Here is a 21,619-nt window from a genome sequence, read left to right as displayed (position 1 = left end):
AAGCACCTCCCACACCAAATCAGACTCTTATTTACCAGGTTACAAACCTTAATTCCACTTATGTGGAAAGTGGGGATCATGGACAGGTGCCTGCCTACAAGGGGGGCAGGACCAATTGACCACATGATGCAGAAGCATGGTGTGCATAACAAATGAGGATCGGATAGATATAACAGGATACAGTGGGGGCAGGGCTAGTTGCTCACATCATCCCGAGGCATGGTATACATTGTAAAGGCCTATCTCATGCTGTGCTCTTGGATGCTAATAAGCATGTGCAGGGAGTCAAGGGTTAACAGAAATACCTGGACTGTCCTCAAAATAATGGTGACACTCCCACTACACTTATACTACACCCCCAGGACAGAATGGGCAATAATGGAGCCCTAACTGTGATCCAGATATACAGAGTTAGGTGAGGTGGGGAAGGGTGGGAATAAATGGCAATTACTGGCTCACTCATTCCAGAAACAAGAGTGCGATTTCTTCCTGTGATGTAACGCTCATGTCATGATAAGGATAGTGTTGTAATTAATACCACAGCAGATAGGCAAGCAATTCAGCATACAGGGAACTGGGTAATTTGAAGTATGTATGGTGATGCATGCAATGTCAAGCAGCTTCTCCTCAAAGGGCATGAAAGAAAATTCCATGGTGCACAAGGACAGCATGCATAACACTGCCAGATTACTCTGCTCCCTATTTCCATTGTCTTTTCTTAACTTACTAACAGCCATGGTATTGTAAGCCCTGGGGTTGTAGTACCAGGAACACTAAGTTAGAAGCAACTAGGGCAATATCAAACAGTTGATGATCTTATGGAAAAGTACATGAAGGGACAAAAAAAAAAATGAATAGCAGGGATCTAAACTTTCTAAAGAACAAGTCAGTCAGGCAGACAGGATGATAAGATCAATGGTCAAAGGAGGATGAGAGGAAAAAAATAACAATAATAATAATTTGCATGTACAATTCAGATCAAAACCTATCAATCAATTATCAATAAACAAAAAAAAAATCCACAAACTAGACAACAAATTTAGAGCTTTTCTCCCCTGGCCTCTGCTGAAAATGGTCTTCTACCCGGTCGGACTTTCCCAGTAATCAAATAGGTTCATAGGTTCATAGGTAAGTACTAGGCTATCTGAACATGGGCATTTATAAGCCTAGCCACAGAGTGATGGCTTTCGCCTCCCCATTAGATTAGTAACCTGGGCCTCTGTCAACAGGGCTCCTGAAGTGATCCCAGGGTAGAACTTACGATTACCCATCCACTCATCAAGATTTCTCTTGAAGAGGGTCAGAGAGGAGCTCTGTCGGATATGGATTGGGATTCTATTCCAGAGTGAGGGGAGTCACTGGGACAGGAATCTATCCTTCCAGCATGTCCTGTTTATTGTTGTACATAGGTTCAAGTCACTAGAACGAGTGGTTCTGAGGGATCTCATTTTTTTGAGGTGAAGCATGTCCATTAGTTCAGGGTTTGACATGGCCCTATAGGTCAGGCATAGGTCACCTCTGAGCAGACGGTAAGCGACTGAGAAGAGCTGGAGCTTTTTTAGTCGTGTTTCATAGGGTAATTGTTTAAGGCCCTTAATCCTCTTAGTGAGGCACTTCTGTGGTCTTTCTAGTTGTTGCAGGTGTCTGGTGAGGTACATCCCAAATGGGGCATTGTACTCTATTATGGGCCTAATGAGTGAAGAGTAAAGGGGCACAATCACCTCCTTGGATCTGGATGAGAAACACTTTGTGATCAGGTGTGCCACATAGAAGGATTTCCTGACCATTTTGGCTATGTGGTTATCAAAGGAGAGCATGCTATCTACTTGGATACCCAGGTCCCTAATTACTTCTTCTGTACTTAGTGGATTCCCATCTATGTGGTAGTTTGTAGGTAGTTTGTTTTTCCCAAATGGGATTACTATGCATTTTTTGGCATTTAGCTTGAGGCCGTGACTTTGACACCAGGTGTTTGTCTCTGAGATACCCTTTTGCAGGATGTCTGTGTCAGCTGGAGAGTCAATTATTGCACCCAATTTACAGTCATCTGCGAACTTGGTTAGCCACAGTCCCTCCGCCTTTGCCTGTACTTCGGAGAAATATATACCGAACAGGAGGGGTCCCAGGACTGAGCCCTGTGGGACTTCGCTTGTGACTGGTTTAGAGTCAGACATGGCGCCTGCCACTCTTACCGTGTGAATTCTGTCTGAGAGCCAATTGGCAACCCATCTTGTGACATGGGAGTTGATATTTAAGCTGGTGAGTTTGTCTATGATTCCTGAGTGTGGGATGTGTCAATAAATAAATAAATAATGTAATTAAAACTTGCCTGAAAATGTTTACAATTCAAGCATTGAAAAGATAATTTGTGTGAATGTTTGCTGTTCATCTTAGGATTCCATGGTTTACAGATAAAAGCATTTAAAACACTGAGATCATACATTTAAAATACATCACCCAGTAGAAAACAATGTTCATTAAATGAATATGTGGGCGCAAAAGTCTGGAAGTTGCTGTAAGAATGCACACTTTTATATCTAGCGTGTGGCTTTGTTCCCCAGTCTAACTTTATACACCTTCAATAGGACATTATAATTAATAACTGCAGGCATACACACACATACATTGATACACAGTTTTGCCACTTACGAGACATTTTGAATACCTTCTGCAATGCAATATTTAATTATCTTAAAACCTTGAATGTCATATATCCTAAATATCTATCTGTGTGTGTGTATATATATATATATATATATATATATATATATATATATATATATATATATATATATATATATATATATATATAAAGAGAGAGAGAGAGAGAGAGAAATAGCTATAGATTGATAGATATGTAGATAGATAAATAGATAGGTAGTTAGATAATATTAAGGATCCATAACAGAAGGACTTGGCATTTGTGATCAACAGTTAAAAACTGAATCACAAAACTGTGAATGATCAGTCACCCAGTGAAACTTTAAACCATTTGTAACACTTGTATGTTTTTTGCTGGGGACACATTCCCTGCATACGCAATACTGGGAAGCTGTTTTCCAACATCCCTCCTATTACATACACCAACTCTGAGATCACTCTTGGGGTAAGTAGGGTCTCTGAGAAGCCTGAATCTGGATGAAGTAGTCATGCATTTAAATTTCAGCTTGGAACCCATATTGTAATATTTTTGATATTTTTTGAATATCTTACATACAGAATTAAATAACAACATCGATAGGTGCAATCAAAAAGAGCAGCTGTAAAAAAGCATATTTATTTTATGTCAGTAATACCTACTATTACATCTCATTAACCGCTCCCATCCCATTCACTTTTGGTAAGGTACATAAGCAGCCTTATCCTTGAATTAATTCAGGATTTATCTTCTTTGTGGCAAATTTATCATTCATCGTACCCGCTTTTTATAATCAGGCACTTTTCTCTGCTCATTCTCATTCATCACTTTCTTGCTTTTAATTTAGCTCATCTTGATTTCTCATCTGTCACAGACTGTGACATACTGCGTTTTCTCTCAGCCACTGTCTCCGTGTCCATCTTTCCCGCCCAGGTATAGCAGTTTTAACTTATCCACTCAGAGTTATTATCCCTGTTTTCCTTTTTAGCAGTCATTCTGGAGAAATATCTTGCCTATCGCTGATCTGTATGGCATGATACCACATGAGTCCCTGCTCTGGAAGTCTTTATCATAGGTTCATAGGTGTGTACTAGGCTAATGGCCCTGGAGCCTTTACAAACCTAGCCCAGAGGATTACCCTGGCATCGTGCCACCCGACCTTAGTTCCTAGTGCCTCCTTGTCAAGTAGAGCCACTGGAGTGATCCCCTGGGTGAATTTTCTATTTCCCATCCACTCATCAAGATTTCTCTTGAAGAGGGTCAGCGAGGTGCTCTGCTTGACATGTATGGGAAGTCTGTTCCATAGCATGGGCAGTCTCTGGGTTATGAACCTGTCACTCCAGCATGTTCTGTTGATTGTGGTAATGAGGTTGAGGTCACTGGAGCATGTGGTGTGCAGGGATTGGGATTTCTTTAGATGTAGCATTTCTAACAGAGCTGGATCAGACATGGCTTTGTATGTCAAGCAGAGATCGCCTCTAAGTAGGTGATATGAGACAGAGAATAGTTGGAGTTTTTTTGAGTCTGTCCATATAGGACAAGTGTTTAAGGCCAAGGATCCCCTTTGTGAGGTACTTTTGTGGCCTCTCCAGTTGTTGCAGGTGTCTAGTGAGGTACATGCCAAATGGGGCATTGTACTCGATGATTGGCCTAATGAGGGAAGAGTAGAGGGAGACAATGACCTCTTTCTTCCTGGATGCAAAACCCTTAGTAATGAGATGTGCCACACAGATGGACTTTCTGACCACAGTGGCAATGTGATGGTCAAAAGAGAGGCTGCTGTCAACCTGTGTTCCCAGAACTCTTAAAACACCTTCTGTGTTCAGTGCACTACCATTGATGTGGTAATTCATGGGAACTGGGTTTTTCCCAATGGGGATGATGACACATTTTTTGCCTTGAGCTTAAGGCCATTGTTCTGACACCAGTCGTTGGTCTCACTGAGGCCTTTCTGTAGGATGTCAACATCACTTGGGGAGTTAATAATATCTCCCAGCTTGCAATCGTCTGCGAACTTTGTCAGCCAATGACCGTTTGTGTTAGCCTGGACTTCAGTGAAGTAGATACCAAACAGGAGAGGACCCAGGACTGAACCCTGTGGGACTCCACTCGTGAATGGTCGGCAGTCTGACTTGGAGTCCGCTACTTTCACACTGTGGGCTCTATCTGTGAGCCAGTTTGCAACCCACCTAGTGATATAGGGGTTGATGCCTAGCTTAGTGAGTTTTTCTATGATTCCTGAATGGGGAATGGTATCAAATGCTTTGGCCATATCAAGATAAGCTGTATGAACCACCTTGCCTTCATCCACAGCTTTGGTGACTGACTCAAAGAAGATGACCAAGTTGAACAGACATGAGCTACCCTTCACAAAACCAAACTGTGTGGGATCCAGAGTATGGAGATTCCCTATATCCTTGTTTATTAGGTCCATGATGATGCGTTCCATAGCTTTGCATATCAGACTCATCAGGCTAATGGGGAGATAGTTCCCAGGGTCTGTAGTTGCTCCTCCTTTGTTAAGATGGATGACTGCAGCAGTGCACCATTCGGTAGGGACAAAGCCTGAGGTGAGGCTGTAATTGAACACAGCACACAGGTGAGGTGCCAGTTCACTCTGTAGTTCATGTAGAACACAGCCGGGGATATTGTCAGGTTCCATAGAAGCTGTATTCTTGGCCTTGGACAGTGCTGTTTTAAAGATGGCACTGAATCTGTCGGCCGGTATATTGGCAATATCTGTTGGCTCGGTATAGGAGGTACCATTGTGCAGTAGCTCAGAGGAAATTTGGGTATTGCCATGGATATTCTTTACATAACTATAGAAGGCCTTGTGGTTGTCTTTACTATCTTCTACAATTCTGTTTTCATAGGTAGCTTTAGAGGATTTGATGAGGTATTTCAACTTTTTGTTGAGGCTGATAAGGGAGTTTTTCCAGTGTTGAGACTTCACCTTAGTCTGCATCACTTTTCTCCTTCTGTTGTAGAGTTTCTTTATGGTAGGGGGCCACCAGATTGGCTTCCTTTTTTTGGAGGAGAGCATCTTGGTTCTATTGGGTATGGTGAGATCCATGCATTTGTGTACGTGTTTGTACAGTGCATTGCTGTATGATTCGGCAGTCATGCAACTATTCTCCATTTGCATGGGTGCCATGAAGTTAGCCACCTCTGTTTTAGAAGCCCAAAGTTAGCTTTGGAGAAGTTTTTCAGGGTGGTTACCTTTGTGGGGGAGGGGTGGGAGGGATGTGGATTTCCAGGATGATTAGTTTGTGGTCAGATCTAACAATGGAGGAGTTAACTATTGGTGTAGAGCAACTGTCACCCATGTTAGTAATGACCAGGTCAAGGATGTTGCTACCTCTAGTGGGGGTAAGAACGATCTGGTCCAGGGCATTTGAATTAATGAATTCCAGGAAACATTGAGCAAGTGTTCATAGGTTCATAGGTTGGTGCTAGGCTATCAGCCCTACAGCCTATATAAGCTTAGCCATAACAATTCCCTGGCTATTTCTTCCACAATATTTACTTCCCTGGACCCCTGTCTAGCAGGGCAACTGATGTGATCCCTGGGGTGAATTTCCTATCTCCCATCCCAATCGTCAAGGTTCCTTTTGAAGAGGGCCAAAGAGGCACTCTGCTTGACATGTATGAGCAGTCTATTCCAGAATCTGGGGAGTCTCTAGGTCAGGAACCTATTCCCTCCAGCATGTTTTGTTCATTGTGATGACAAGGCTTAGATCCCTGGAGCATGTGGCTCTGAGAGATTGGGATTTCTTTAAGTGTAGCATGTCCAGCAGCTCTGGGTTTGACATGGCCTTGTATGTTAAGCAGAGATCACCTGTGAGTAGACGATATGCGACAGAGTATAGCTGGAGTTTTTTTAGATGGTCAGCATAGGGCATCTGCTTTAGGCCTGTGATTCTTTTAGTGAGGTATTTCTGCGGCATTTCCAGTTGTTGCATATGTCTTGGGAGATACATACCAAATGGGGCGTTTTATTCTATAATGGGTCTAATGAAGGATAAGTACAGTGGGACAATGACCTCCTTTTTTCTGGATGAAAAGCCCTTAGTGATGATGTGGGCCACATAGAAAGATTTCCTGACTGTTGTGGCGATGTGGTTATCGAAGGTGAGACCACTGTCCACCTGTGTCCTTAAGTCTCTTATCACATTTTCAGTGTTTAGTGTACTGCCACCTATGTGGTAATTCACGGGTACATGTTTTTTCCCAAAAGGGATAACTACATTTCTTGGCATTGAGCTTGAGCCCATGGCTCTATCACCAAGCATCTGTTTCTGTAAGGCCCTTTTGTAGAATATCCACATCTTTTGAGGATTCAATAATGGCTCACAGTTTGCAGTCATCTGCAAACTTTGTTAGCCATAGTTCCTTAGTGTTGGCCTGTACTTCAGAGAAGTAGATGTCAAACAGGAGCAGTCCCAGGACGGAACCCTGAGGTACTCCACTTGTCACTTGTCTGTATTGGTACATGAGGAGTTTTCCCAGTTAATGTAGGGGTAGTTGAAGTTGCCCTAATATTCTCCAATGTGCTTAGGAACATGGAGTGTGAGTCTTGGGACATTGTTGGGGACCTGTAGCAGGCTACAACCTGAATCACTGTCTTACCCAATGTTAGCCGCACCTGATGCATTATGTTGGGCTACCAGTCTGGAAGTGTGCGCATCATTTATGAATATGGAAACACCACCGCCTTTGGAGCTTCTGTTCAAGTTCTAGCACCAAAAGGTGTGGAATGAGTTATAGCCTGGTAGTGCAGGGTGCTTTCTGCTGCCTTGAACCAGGTCTCTGTTACAGCACAAATGTCGATGTTTTCCATTTTAAGGAGTGCTTTGAGCGAGTGCATTTTCAGATTTAGACTTCTAGCATTGAGCAGCATGACCTTCAAATTGCATTTGTTTGTAGCTGTTACAATAGTAATTTGGTCATTGGAACACCACCTAAAAAAGGCACTATAGGAGTGGCAAGAGCCTTGGCCAGTATCCGGAAGCCAGGGGTGACAGATGTAAGCCATCTCTGGAAAAACATCGAAGTCTGTTAATCATGTCATCACAGGCAGACAGATACTGGATCCCCTTAGAATGACACCAGAAACTTAGCCAATTGTTGAAATTGATAATTTTCTGCTTGTACTGTGGTATAATTCTGGGTGATGGTAGGATGCTGCTCAGGGCTAGGGTCATACCCAGCTGGGCTACATAATCCGAGAGCTCCTCCATGTCTCTTTTCATGTAGTCCAAGGAGGTACATCTCAGGTCATTCACACCCACATGTACAATGACAGAGTCATATTTGCACCTGTTGTTGAGGGACCTGAGTGCATGCATTATGTGGTGGATCCTGGCACCTGACAGGCAGCTGACTGTTACTTTCTCCTTATTCAGCCTAGTGAGTGGGACATCAGTGTGCGTCACTATCGATTCACCTATGACTAGTGTGTTGGGCATGCTGTTCTGCCTTAGGGGCTTTGGTTGAGTGGCACACTGTTTAGGAGAGTTATGAGTCTCATGATTAGTGTTGTATTGTGGTGGTCGAGTGCGTTTCTTCCTTGGAGGTGTCTGCTGTTTGGGTAGATTTTTATTGAGAGCCTCTGCAAAGGTGGGTATGTGGTTTGTGTTTTTATGTGAAGGCAGTGCTGGTGTGTGTTCTAGAGGGCTATGTGTTCCATGTGGTGTGGTGCAAGTGTTGACCTTCTCCTCTTGACCAGCTATTCCGGTCTTGGCTGGAGAGTGTGTGGCTTCCAATTTGGATATATAAGTGCATCTCTCACAAGTCTGAGTGTTGTAAGGTAAGAGGAGAGGGCTGTCAGTGTACATGAGGCAGTTGCTACATTGCCTCAGGATGCCCAAGTTCAACAGGTTAATAGGAGAAAGCACAGAGAACTGACCTTTAGACATGCCTGGATGGGTGGGTGTTAATAATAAGTACTGGAGCTGTTTCTTTGTAGAAAGTTTAGTGCAGGTAGCACTTTTGTGTGCTACAATAATTGCTACAAGAAGACTGGTAAAGTGCTAGACTAATAAGTTAGTAAAAGTGCAGGAGAGGAGAGAACTAGCAGGTCTAAGGGAAAAATTAAAGAGCAGACTTTGGCACCACTCAGAAGCTACAAACAGTCCTGGACAGAGCAAATCTGTATCTGGACTAGACTAGTCACAGGAAAGGTGGGAAACAAGCACAAATGTGGGCTTTTAAACCAAAATTTAAAAGAGATGGAAATAAACTTCACTTTTTGGGCCAGTAACCACTCCTCCTGTGGTAGACAGGCTACCTAGTGCTTACCACTCCAACTGATAAGCTAGAAGGCTTCCCTCCATCACAGACAGGCTTGGGGAGGCTCAGAAGCTTACATACAGTCCTGGATACAGCAAATCTGTATCTGGACTAGACTAGTTACAGGAAAGGTGAGAAACAAGTGCAAATGCAGGCTTTTAAACCAGAAGTTGAAAGAGATGGAAAAAACTGCCCAAACGGCCAATAAACCTCACTTTCTGGGCCAGGAAACACTCTTCTTGTGGTAGATAGGCTACCTAGTGCTTACCACTCCCACTGATAAGCCAGAAGGCTTCCCTCCGACACAGAGGTGCTTGGGGGGTTCAGAGGCTCACAAGCAGTCCTGGATACAGCAAATCTGTATCTGGGCTAGACTAGTTACAGGTAAGGTGGAAACAAGCAAAACACGGCCTTCTAAACCAGAAAGTCTAAAGAGATAGAAAAACTGCCCAAACGGCAAGTAAACTACAATTTCTGGGCCAGAAACAACTCTTGTGGTAGATAGGCTACCTAGTGCTTACCACTCCCACTGATAAGCTAGAAGGCTTCCCTCCAACACAGAAAGGCTGGGGGGCTCAGAAGCTTACAAACAGTCCTGGATATAGCAAATCTGTATCTGGACTAGACTAATTTACAGGAAAGGCAGGAAACAAGCTTAGAATTTTTTTTATACTAGAACAGCACTAAAAATAATTCAAGTGCAGTGCAAGCGAAGACACTTGAGTGTGTAGCAATATTAAAGCAAATAAAGTTAAAATAAATGCAATTTATTCAAACTGTATTCTGAGCTGAATTCAATTTTTGTTTTATTCATCTCTGAACAGTTAAAAAGTGCCAAAAAATATCACATCCCGTTCTTCTGCCCACATACCACCATACCCCCTCCTTCTGACCTTCTGTTCTCTCAGCTTTATTGTACCTTGCTCTGTTTTCTAAAGCATTTTACAAATATCACTCAAAACACCTTAGCATTTTTCTCTCATTAACCTCTTCTCCAATGTTTTCTTTCACTGCCATTTGCATTTCGTTACAGCAGGTATGTCAGGCATTCTCCCTCTTCCAACACAACATCTCCCTTTTCCTCAAAAGTCTTTAACCTTCATTTCCTTTATTAGTTTTGTTAGATGTATAACTTTGTTAATAACTGCTCTTCCACTCAATTTCTCAGAGCATTTCCTACTCTAATATTAATTTCCCAGTAAGTTCTCCCCATCAGTCATTTGTGACCCCAGTCAGCCAGTCTTCTAAATACCCTTAAGGATCTCCCTCTACAAAATCTCCATTCCAGAAAAAAAAACTTGTCTGCTTCCCCTTACCTTTGTTCCTACCCCCGTATCATGACATTGTATTACCATGTCCTATCCACTCTTCCCATCCCATAAATTCTATTCTTAGGATCTGCTTAAGATGCAACATCAGCCATCTCTGCCTTCTACTAGGTACTGTAAGCCTAGTTTAGTTTTTTCCATTCTTTCTACCAATTTTCACCCCAGCCAATTGGCAATTGTCTAATTATATGTAATATTTTTGATGATAACAATTTAAAAGCTCTAATGCTTACACTTAGTAATCACATCCAACCTCCACACACATGTTAACTCTTTTCTTGCCCTCTCAGACAGTTCTTCATATTTCTTATTCAACTACCCCTTTTTGGATTCCTGGGTACCCTTGCCCTTCTGTCCTAACCCATTATCCTATTCTTCCCTGTACCCAGTTGAATACACACCTTCCTTTCCTTGTTAATGTCCATTGCAGTACTGTCCCAGTGTTCTCCGCTTTTTCATAACCCTGTCCAGAACTTTCTTCTAATGCTTCATCATAACAATACAGTATCCACATTAAGAAGCTCATTTCCTCCTCATTCATCAGTCCTAGCTTCTGAATACCATTCTGTATTCACACCTGCATTAGTATCCCTTTCAGAAGTTGGGAGCCAAAACTGCAGACCCCAAATAAGCAAAAAACAAATTTAAAATATAAAAAGAAGACAATACATTTTGAAATTCAATCTTAGAGAAATAAAATATTTTAGTAGAAGGCTTTGCCCTTTATATTCCTTGACATGGGGGCTTTGCCTCCCCATCCCCCTACACAAACCCACACTGCTTTTCTTTACTACTTACAAGATTGCTGTACCTCAGAGAAATTCTCAGATTCCACAAACTCAGACTTAGTGTATATGTGTTCATACTTCCACTTATAGTATAGCTATTGTAAGGATTACAGATATGCTACAGATTTTCAGCCAACCACTGTACCTGCTAAGAATAGATACTTGATGAAAGAAGAAACCTCTCTTATCCATCTTCCTACCCACCCTGTTTTATCACCCCCCCTTCCACTCACCAATCTCCAACAACAGATCCTGATATATTGTTAACAATCATTCCACTTCAGTGTTTTCTAACACCTCAATTAAATGGAGCTGCTCTACGTATTGTGTCCTTTGCCAGATATCTAGTGTGTTTATGCTTTAATCCAAGGCTTCCAAGGCAAAATCGAGAAAATAAGTATATTTTGTGATTTATCTGCACTTTTTGAACTGTTTTTATCACATTGCTGCATTATTTTATGTCTTTTTTACTGTTTTACTGTTTGTGGCTGCTTCATTCTCTGCACTTGTTTTACACTGTACTGATACCTAGATAGCACAGACTAGATTCAGACCTGCTGAATCTAGCCTGTATTGATACACTTAAGCACTAAACCAGCCCATGTTACATTAAGAAAAGTTGTCCTGCACCCTTGTGCCAGAAGACTATGGAGCTGGCCTTCTCTGAGCTGGAGATTGCTGCAGGAAGGTTCATTGCGTAATTTCCTATTGGTAGATTAGGTTAAAAGTGTGTAATTTCACCTATATTTAAGCCTTGCATTTGTACATCACTGTAGGGGGTTAGCAGTGCCCTGTATAGACGCAAATGCCTTGAAACACAATTTGTCCCTGGATATCTGTCAGTGGGACCCTCCAAAGCTTCTCTGCTGCACTTCAAGCAACTCAGTCATACATTGAACAGCATTGCCACACCTATTATCCACAACCTTCAAATGAACAACCCTTGTTAGTCCTAGAGCAAAAATGGTCAAATTATCCCACTCCGTGCCCTAATAATATGTACGGTAAAAACCTGCTATAATGGATAGGCAGTTTCCCATCATTTTTCTGGCCAGCCTGATTGACACAGAAATACTGAAGCAATGTAGTAATTGCCTCATGTATACTGACAACCACTTACTCCTACAACAAATACCCTATGTGAGAAATGTAAGTACATTATGAAATTGGAATCACTTTTCTCACGTTACAACAAACTGGATACCAAACAGGTTATCAGTATGCACTCTTCACCTCTCAATCAACATACATCCTTTAGTTAATAAAATTGGCTAGGTAGACTTAGCATATGATGTTAAATTTACTATATAAGTTGATTTGTGCTTTTATATTTTATTCTGATGAAGTCCATTACACCGGGACGAAAGCGCTCAATGATTTAATAAATATTGGATGTTGTGTTACCGTGGTCTGCTTCACTTATTACCAGTTGGTATTTTTTGTCCTTTTTGTGGACTTTTGACTTTTTATTCAGAATAAAGACACCTCACATAGACTCACATATGTGGAGGTACTCACTAGAAGTCTACCAAAAGATCAGAGAACTCCCACATGTAAACAACATGCACATACTGCTATGCAAATAAGAAACCACTACACATAATAACACATGCAACTGTGTCTCAGCAAATAAGCCCCTAAGGCAAAACACCTCTAAACCTAATGTTCTGATCATAGACGACTCCATAGTGAGACACACAGATGTCCCCCTCACCAGGCTGGACATGGAGAAGGTCATGGTGAGGTGTCTGTCAGTCTGTCAGGTGCCAGGATCTGTCAAATCACGCATGCACTCAAGTCACTCAACAACAAGTACCATTATGACTCTGTCATAGTTCATGCTGGGGTGAATGACTTAAGACATACCTCTCTGGACTATATGAAGAGAGATGTGACTGAACTCTCAGATTATGTATCCCAAGCAGACATGACCCTAGTCCTAAGCAGCATTCTACCCTCACTCAGGATGATGCCACAGTATAAACAAAAAAATGATCGACTTCAACAATTGGCTTAGCTTCTGGAGTCAGTCCAGGGGGATCCAGTATCTGTCAGCCTGGGATGACACAGTCGACAGGCCACGCTGCTTTTCCAGGGTTGATCTGCATCTTTCTCTTCTAGACTTTCAGATACTGACAAAGGCACTTGCCACCCCATAGTGCCTTTTTTAGGTAACAAAATACACTTGAATCAGATTAAGCGTTTTGCTGCTTAGCGGTAGGCGTCTAAACATAAAGCTTCACTCCTTGGAAGCACTCCTCACCTTGGAAGACGCCAACATCTGTGCAGTCACTGAGACATGTCTCAAGGCCGTGAAGAGCACCCCAGCTATGCAAGGCTACAATGCCTTCCACATGTTCAGACCTTAAAACGAGCATGAAAGAACCAAAGGTGGAGGTGTATCCATCTTCATTAAAGGCAAGTTCACCTCGAGACTGATCAAAAAATGTGACCCTCTCAAACTACTCCATGTCCAATTAACTATAGGTAAAGTATACAACCTTATCTTTGCTAGCTGTAGGTCCCCCACCATGAATCAAGAAAAGCATAATGCCTACCTGGACTAACTGGAATCACTCTCCCAACAGCCCAACACCTTAGTCATGGGTGATTTTAACTATCCTTCCATCAGCTGGGTGACATACATAAGTGCAAGCACACTCTCTAAAAGTTCATAGACTTTGTCAGTTCAAATGCTCTGGAACAGATTGTCTGTGCCCCCACAAGGGGATCAAATTTCCTAGACGCAGTACTCACCAACACGGGGAGTCATTGCACTTTCCCCTGTGTGATGCCTTTCCTGGTAAGGTCGGACCATCAAATTATCTCACCCAATGTAACTATTGCACCTGACTCCCCTACAGGAGCTAAAAAATAAATAAATAAAAAACTTTTTCAGAGCAAACTACAAACTACTAAGTGATGGTATAAAAAAACAATAGTGACTCCTGTGCTGAGTTGTACTCAGATGCCCTGTATAAACACTTAAGTAACTGCATAGACTCAGCTGTACCTGACCAGATCAAAACCAGGTCCTCCCAAAAAAAAAAAAAAGCCACCCTGGTGGACCTCATGAATAAACAGGTTATATAACAAGAGGAAGAAACAGATGTCCAAGAATAAGAGGAAACTGACTCAGCAGAGGAAGAATTCTCTCCACAGCTTGAACAAGCGAATCAGAAACCTTGTAAAATCTTCTAAAGCTAATTATGAAGCTAAAATAGCATCCGTATCTAAGGATATTCTTAAGGCATTCTTTATCTACAGCTGTAATATAAAAGGAAATGCTCTGCTATGTGCCAAACTAGTAGTAGATAGTATCACTCATACTGCACTGGAGGAAATTGCTAACCTGCTAGCTGACAGATATATCGCAAACTTCACCACCTGGCCTCACCAGCCATACCCCAAAACATACTTGACACTAGTGCCTTGCCTAGTTCCCTTGCCTAGTATCTCTAGAGATCAGGTTATGTTGATTGAGAGGTGAAGAGTGTTAAAAACATGGCATCAATGGGACCAGATAACAGCCTGGGTGACTTTCTAAGCAATCTAAAACAGGACCTACTGGACTCACTTCCGGAGAACAGCAGCAGGAATCCCCTTGCACAAAGGGAGGGGGCATCAACCAACCCAGGTAACTACAGATCTATAAGTCTAACCAGTCTCATATGCAAGGCCATGAAAAGACTCATCATGGACCTTATCAACAAGGGTATAGGTAACCTTCAAAATCTAGACCAAATCCAGTTTGGCTTTGTTAAGGGTAGATCGTGGTTATTAAACCTAGTGAACTCCTTCAAGAAAGTCACCAAAGCTATGGATGAAAGCGAGGCAATGCATACCGTCTAGCTTCACCTGGCCAAGGCTTTTGACACTATGCCCCAATCAGGTATTATTGAGAAGCATTCCCAGCTGGGGATTAACCCTTATGTCACTAGATGGGTAGCCAATTGGCTCACCGACAGAACACATACTGTCAAAGTTGTTGAGTCAACTTCTACCAGGCACCAGTGGGGTACCACAAGGATGTGTGCTGGGCCCTTTACTGCTCAGAATCTATTTCTCAGAAGTCCAGGCTAAAGTAGATGGCCTTTGGCTTGCCAAGTTCACTGATGATTGCAAATTGGGTGAAATCCCTGAGTCCCCCAATGATGTTAATATATGACAAGAGGGACTAACACAGACAAATGATTGGTGCCAAAGTCACTTTCTAAAACTAAATGCAAAAAAGTCCATTATTATTCCCTTTGGCAAAGTGGAATTCTCTGCTAATTACAGTATTGATAACACCCTCCTAACCTCAGATCCAGTGGTGCAAGACCTGGGAAGACAGGTAGATAGTAATCTAAACTTTGACCACCAACTTTCCACAGTGGTAAGTAAAGCCTTCTACACTGTGCACCTCATAAGTAAGGGTATCGCATCCAGGTCTAAGGATGTTTAACCCTACTGTACTTGATCCTCATCCGACCACTAAAAGAGAACAATGCTCCCTTTTGCATGTAACTCACCAGATACCTGCAGCAGCTGGAGAGACCAAATAGGCTCCTCACCAAGAAAATACAGGTCCCCAAACCATGACTTCCATGGATAGATAGAAAGCCCTGTCACTGTACTCTCTATCATATAGGCTACTGAGAGGTGACTTTTGCGTAGCCTACAGGGCAGTCTCTGATGCTGCCCTGATGGAAATGCTGCACATCTGCAAATCTAATGGCACAAGAGTCACTCGCTCTAGGGTTCGTAACCATAGTCTGTGACATTAACAGAACATGCTGGACAGACAGATACATCTCCCAGAGACTGCCATTCCTCTGGAATAAACTTACAATTCACGTGAAACAGAGCCCCTCACTGACGCTATTCAAGTGCAACTTAGGCAAATGGATGGGAGACCACACATTCACCCTGGGGGTGGGACCCATGTTCCTCATAGACAGGGGTAGTTATTGCTGACCACTGACTTGCTCTGCAAATTATGTCCTCCTAATAAAGACAAATGGGGAAACTCGGGATTAGCACACCTGGGCTTGTAAGGGTTCTAGGGTTGCTAGCCTAGTAACCTTCCGTGAACTCATGAATTTATGAACCTTATACATAAAATTTGAACAGACTCTTTCCAGTCTCCTTAAACATTTACATTTTTTTATCTTCCATTTCCTCTATAAGGCTGACAAACATTCACAAACATGCATTCTGCCTTTCATAAATGCTATCTGCTCTTTATTGATTACACCTGCAATATCGTGGCCTCTCTGCTTATAAATGCCTTAGCCAAAATGTTTGCATCAACATTAATTAGTGAAGCTGCTTGATACTTGCCCATATCTTCAGTCACACCTTTCCGCATTCAAAAGAGTACCATCCTTGCCTTAGTAATTACCCTAAAATCTTCCCACCACCCTTGCCTTAGTAATTACCCTCAAATGTCCCCACCACCCTTGCCTTAGTAATTACCCTAAAATGTCCCCACCACCCTTGCCTTAGTAATTACCCTCAAATGTCCCCACCACCCTTGCCTTAGTATTTACCCTCCAATGTCCCAATCAACCTTGCCATAGTAATTACACTCAAATGTCCCCACCACTCTTGCCTTAGTAATTACCCTCAAATGTCCCCACCACCCTTGCCTTAGTAATTACCCTCAAATGTCCCCATCACCCTTGCGTTAGTAATTACCCTAAAATGTATCCACCACCCTTGCCTTAGTAATTACCCTCAAATGTCCCCACCACCCTTGCCTTAGTAATTACCCCCAAATGTCCCCACCACCCTTGCCTTAGTAATTACCATCAAATGTCCCCACCACCCTTGCCTTAGTAATTACCCTCAAATGTCCCCACCACCCTTGCCTTAGTAATTACCCTCAAATGTCCCCAACCACCCTTGCCTTAGTAATTACCCTCAAATGTCACCACCACCCTTGCCTTAGTAATTACCCTAAAATGTCCCCACCACCCTTGCCTTAGTAATTACACTAAAATGTCCCCACCACCCTTGCCTTAGCAATTACCCTCAAATGTCCCCACCAACCTTGCCTTATTAATTACCCTCAAATGTCCCCACCACCCTTGCCTTAGTAATTACCCTCAAATGTCCCCACCACCCTTGCCTTAGTAATTACCCTCAAATGTCCCTACCACCTTTGCCTTAGTAATTACCCTCAAATGTCCCCACCAATTTGCCTTAGAAATTACCCTCAGATGTCCCCACCACCCCTGCCTTAGTAATTACCCTAAAATGTCCCCACCACCTTTGCCTTAGAAATTACCCTCAAATGTCCCCACCACCTTTGCCTTAGAAAGTACCCTCAAATGTCCCCACCACCCTTGCCTTAGTAATTACCCTAAAATGTCCCCACACCCTTGCCTTAGTAATTACCCTAAAATGTCCCCACCACCCTTGCCTTAGTAATTACCCTAAAATATCCCCACCACCCTTGCCTTAGTAATTACCCTAAAATATCCCCACCACCCTTGCCTTAGTAATTACCCTAAAATGTCCCCACCATCCTTGCCTTAGTAATTACCCTAAAATGTCCCCACCACCCTTGCCTTAGTAATTACCCTAAAATGTCCCCACCAGCCTTGCCTTAGTAAATGTCATCAACTATCCACCACCATGTATAATCTCAGTGAAACCTCTTCTTGCTAGCTCACTTTCCATTTTAAATTCTTGAAAAAATTAAGAAGAAGACCCCCCCCCTGTCTTATAACTTTACCACACAATCTATATTCTGTCTGATTCATATAATTTCTCGTAGTTGTGAAACATTCAGACTTGGGTGTTTTATGGCCCATTCATGTTAGGTGAGCAGTATGAGGAAACATATGCTTTCCTAACATGAACTATAATTTCACATCATATTTGTAATAGTCACTTGGAGAGTTATCATCTCGAGACACAAGGACCGTCACTTCAGCTTGGGGATGTGATGGGATATAAGGAGAGTTTCCTCTTTCCTAGCCATTACTAGCCACCACTTTCCACCAAGAAATTTTAAACAATTATTATTTGTTTTTCACATCAGGGGATACTGGACAGGCATGACTCTCCTTAGCACTACTAGACCACCAGGGAATAGGACCGGATAAGAAAAGGTACCCATGAGGCTGACTGTTCACCTTAAATTTAACATTTTTTAAACATAGTGTGGGACAATGAAATGATTTTATGTTTCTTTTTTATTATTCCACTTTATTGCCATTTCATTCTCCATCATATCATATCAGTATCCTCAGTTCAAACTCTCTGGTGCTTTTAACTCTGTTTTTTTCCCCCAGAAGAAATTTCCCATATGCAGCAACTATATCAACATCCCTGTAAACACTACCCTCCTATGCCATCAGCATTCTCCAGGTTATACCGAACAATTTTCCTGCAGCTTACTTATGTAAGGGTCCCTTTCTCTTGGCACATATCTCTATTATTGTCTCCTTCACGCAAGCTCCATTTGAATTTCCTTCAAATATTTCATTCTCATCACTTCCACCCTCCTGCATTTAAAATCCTTTTTGGCTTCCATCTACTACCAATTTGCTTCATTCTACCATAAAACTTAGTAAATATTTTGGTTTTGGTTTACCTGCTGACTTTCAGATATGTTTTTCCTTTTCTGTATTTCGGCTGAGGCGTCTACAAGCATGTTCATACAAGCATGATTTTTTTTTTTAATTTTGCATTGAAATCATCCAAGTCACACCGACTGCAGCTTTGTTAGAAACCATGGTTAAGTGTTGATGCTTGAAAGAAAAGCAGGTGGTTGCTGCTGGCTGGCTGGATGAAAGGATTACTTCACATATCAAGATGGCTGCTAAAGGAGTATGTGGGGCATGCTGACAAAATAGCTGCTGGATGTTTCAGGTCAGAGTAGTGTACAAATGTGGAAAGTTTTTCTGTATTTTTTTTTATAAAATGTTCAACTCTAGTAAAGAGCTTATTGTCTGTTGAAGAGATGTGTGCACATGCCTAGTTTCTCTTATTATTTTATGGTAAATACCACTATGCTTTTATATATATATATATATATATATATATATATATATATATTTTTTTTTTTTTTTTTCATTTGAGGTTGTGACTCAAGTCAGCGGAGGTATTTTATTCGGGGTTTTGGATTTTTTGTAGATATTTTTTAATTCTTCGGCTCTTTGGGGGTTTTAAGTGCTTATTTATTTATTTTTCATGGGAGGGTCAGGTCTTTCTTGTGCAGAATAAGATTTCTTTAATGTTTAAGATAATTATAATGCCATTTTTGTGACACTGTTATAGAATTATGAAAGCATTTTTTTACACTCATTATTATTTTATTCTTGAAATATTTATCATGATCTTTTATATACTGTTTTACAACTATTGTTAATATAGGGGCTCTAATATACGTCAACGAGTTTAACTTTTGCATGGATGGACTTGGTTTGCTTACATTTTCCCTGGATTTTAATGTTTGTATTTATTTATTTATTTTTGTATTTTTTGTTTGTTTTCTTTTTTGTATAAATTTCTTTGTGCTTTAGGTTTAGTTTAAGGTTTTTGTGATATTAATGTGATGTGTTTAGGTGTATTGTTAGTGTTAGACTGCAAGTGTTTACTTCTTGAAACTGAGAGGACTAAAACTGAGAGACCTCATGAATTTCAAAATATTGATTTTTAAAGTGTATTTCTGCCCTTACACTGAAATGCAGTGACCCTGGAGATTATGTACTTAGATGTTGGGTTTGCAGGGGATGCATATCTCCAGCAAGAAAACACACTTCAGAGTTACCTGTTTTTGAAGTTCTGAAGACTTGCAATTCCTATTCTCTCTGTTCTGATAGCTGACTTCTTGATTTTGTCTCTGTTGTCACGGAGGTAATTAGCACTGGTAAGTGAAGTTATAGATAGGGTAGTGATATTTTTGGGATACAGGTAAAGTAGCAAATAATGTTTAATGTGAGTAATGTGAACATGGACAAAATGCCTAAGGTTTATTTTGTATATGTGCTATTTTGCCCTTTTATCTGCATCACTTATTAAGATAAATGTCCTCAGCAGTGATAGTGGCACAAAAGATAGCATACTTACCTTTAATGTTGGAAGACCATAAGGTCACAGGTTCTGTTCCCGCCCCACATGACTAGATTGCCTTTCACTACTCAGTGGTATCAGTGGTCCTCTATACCCCTGAATTTGCCAGCCTTTGGTGAGATGTTAAATTGGGGTCAAGTTGACGGTAGCTCAGGTGAATGTATGGGATCCCACAGCACCTACTAAAAAGAGTAGGAGCAGTTCCCTAGTGCCCTTGCCAAATTTCCCTTATTAGTAGAAATACCACCTTGAGTCTCTCCTGAAAAGAGGTTACCAGCCTAGTGGGACTAACTTGGTCAGTAAAGCATAAACAAATAAAAGTGTGTGTGTGTGTGTGTGTGTGTGTGTGTGTGTGTGTGTGTGTGTGTGTGTGTGTGTGCGCGCATGTCAGTAAACCATAAACAAATAAAAGTGTCTGTTATAATTGCAGTTCAGGCATACTGTACTTCTCTGGGTGGTTGCAGGCCAAGCATACTGTACTTCTTTGCGTAGTTGCAGGTCAGGCATATTGTACTTCCTTGGGTGGTTGCAGGTCTGGCATACTATACTTCTTTGGCTGGCTGCAGGCCAGGCATACTGTATTTCTTTGGGTGGTTGCAGGTCAGGCATATTGTACTTCCTTGGGTGGTTGCAGGCCTGGCATACTGTACTTCTTTGAGTGGTTGCAGGCCAGGCATACTGTACTCCTTTGGGTGAATACCTTCCCATCATATAGTTTGCTGTGAATTGAATGTCCTTTTACAAGTGAAGTAAAATAAACAACAACCTTCCAAATGTTCATACAACAACTGCAATAACCAATTGCCTCGGATAAACTTAATGTCACGTAGTATGAAAAACAATCAGCATGTAACTGCAAGCAGTATCAAAAATGTTGTTTCAGGGTCAGATCAAAAACTGCAGGAAATAGTTAAGCGAGGCAGGCAGTACAGAACAAAACAGTCCAGCACAAAATAATGTCATTCAGGAAGACCAAAAGTACAATTCAGACTTCAGATGCATCTAGAAGAGTGCAAGCCTCATCAATGTAGACAAAGCAGGCACTTATAAAATAAGTTTTGGCACATTTCAAATATTGCAACAGAATGTCATGTTATGACTATGAGAGAGGTGCCATTCCTGGAAACCTAACCTTAACACAATTCTTTACTCCATATCGTTTAATCTTGTATAGTGGTGTTACTCTGCAAGGTAACATGTAAATGTGACTGCTGGGGCAGTACATGGGGAAAGACTTTTTGTGTATTACTGCTTAAAACCTTTCAACATGATGCACTGATATTTGCATGTCCATAACTGATGTCTGATTAGAATGCAAGACTGTACTTCACCATTTCACTAAGTTAAAGCAAGCAGCAAAGATAGATGGTTCCATGAATAAAGTTTCACTAATGCAGGTGGTTTATCAGCTATAGTATAGCGATTACTCCATTCTCACAGAAATACGACACTATAAGCAGTCTGTCAAGCAGATGAGCTTCCCCCTCCAGCCAAACAATGACAGG

General features: G+C 41.6%; 1 protein-coding gene across 1 annotated transcript in view; it reads right to left on the bottom strand.

Annotated features, from left to right (window-relative positions):
• LOC122801392 (C-C motif chemokine 20-like) overlaps positions 1 to 21,619 on the bottom strand; it is a 69,135-nt gene that overhangs the window by 43,634 nt on the left and 3,882 nt on the right. The window lies entirely within an intron of this gene.

This window comes from Protopterus annectens, chromosome 4.part1 (assembly GCF_019279795.1).
Source record: "Protopterus annectens isolate FY-2018-M chromosome 4.part1, PAN1.0, whole genome shotgun sequence".
NCBI classification, from domain to species: Eukaryota; Metazoa; Chordata; order Ceratodontiformes; family Protopteridae; genus Protopterus; species Protopterus annectens.
This window is presented reverse-complemented; position numbering and strand designations above follow the sequence as displayed.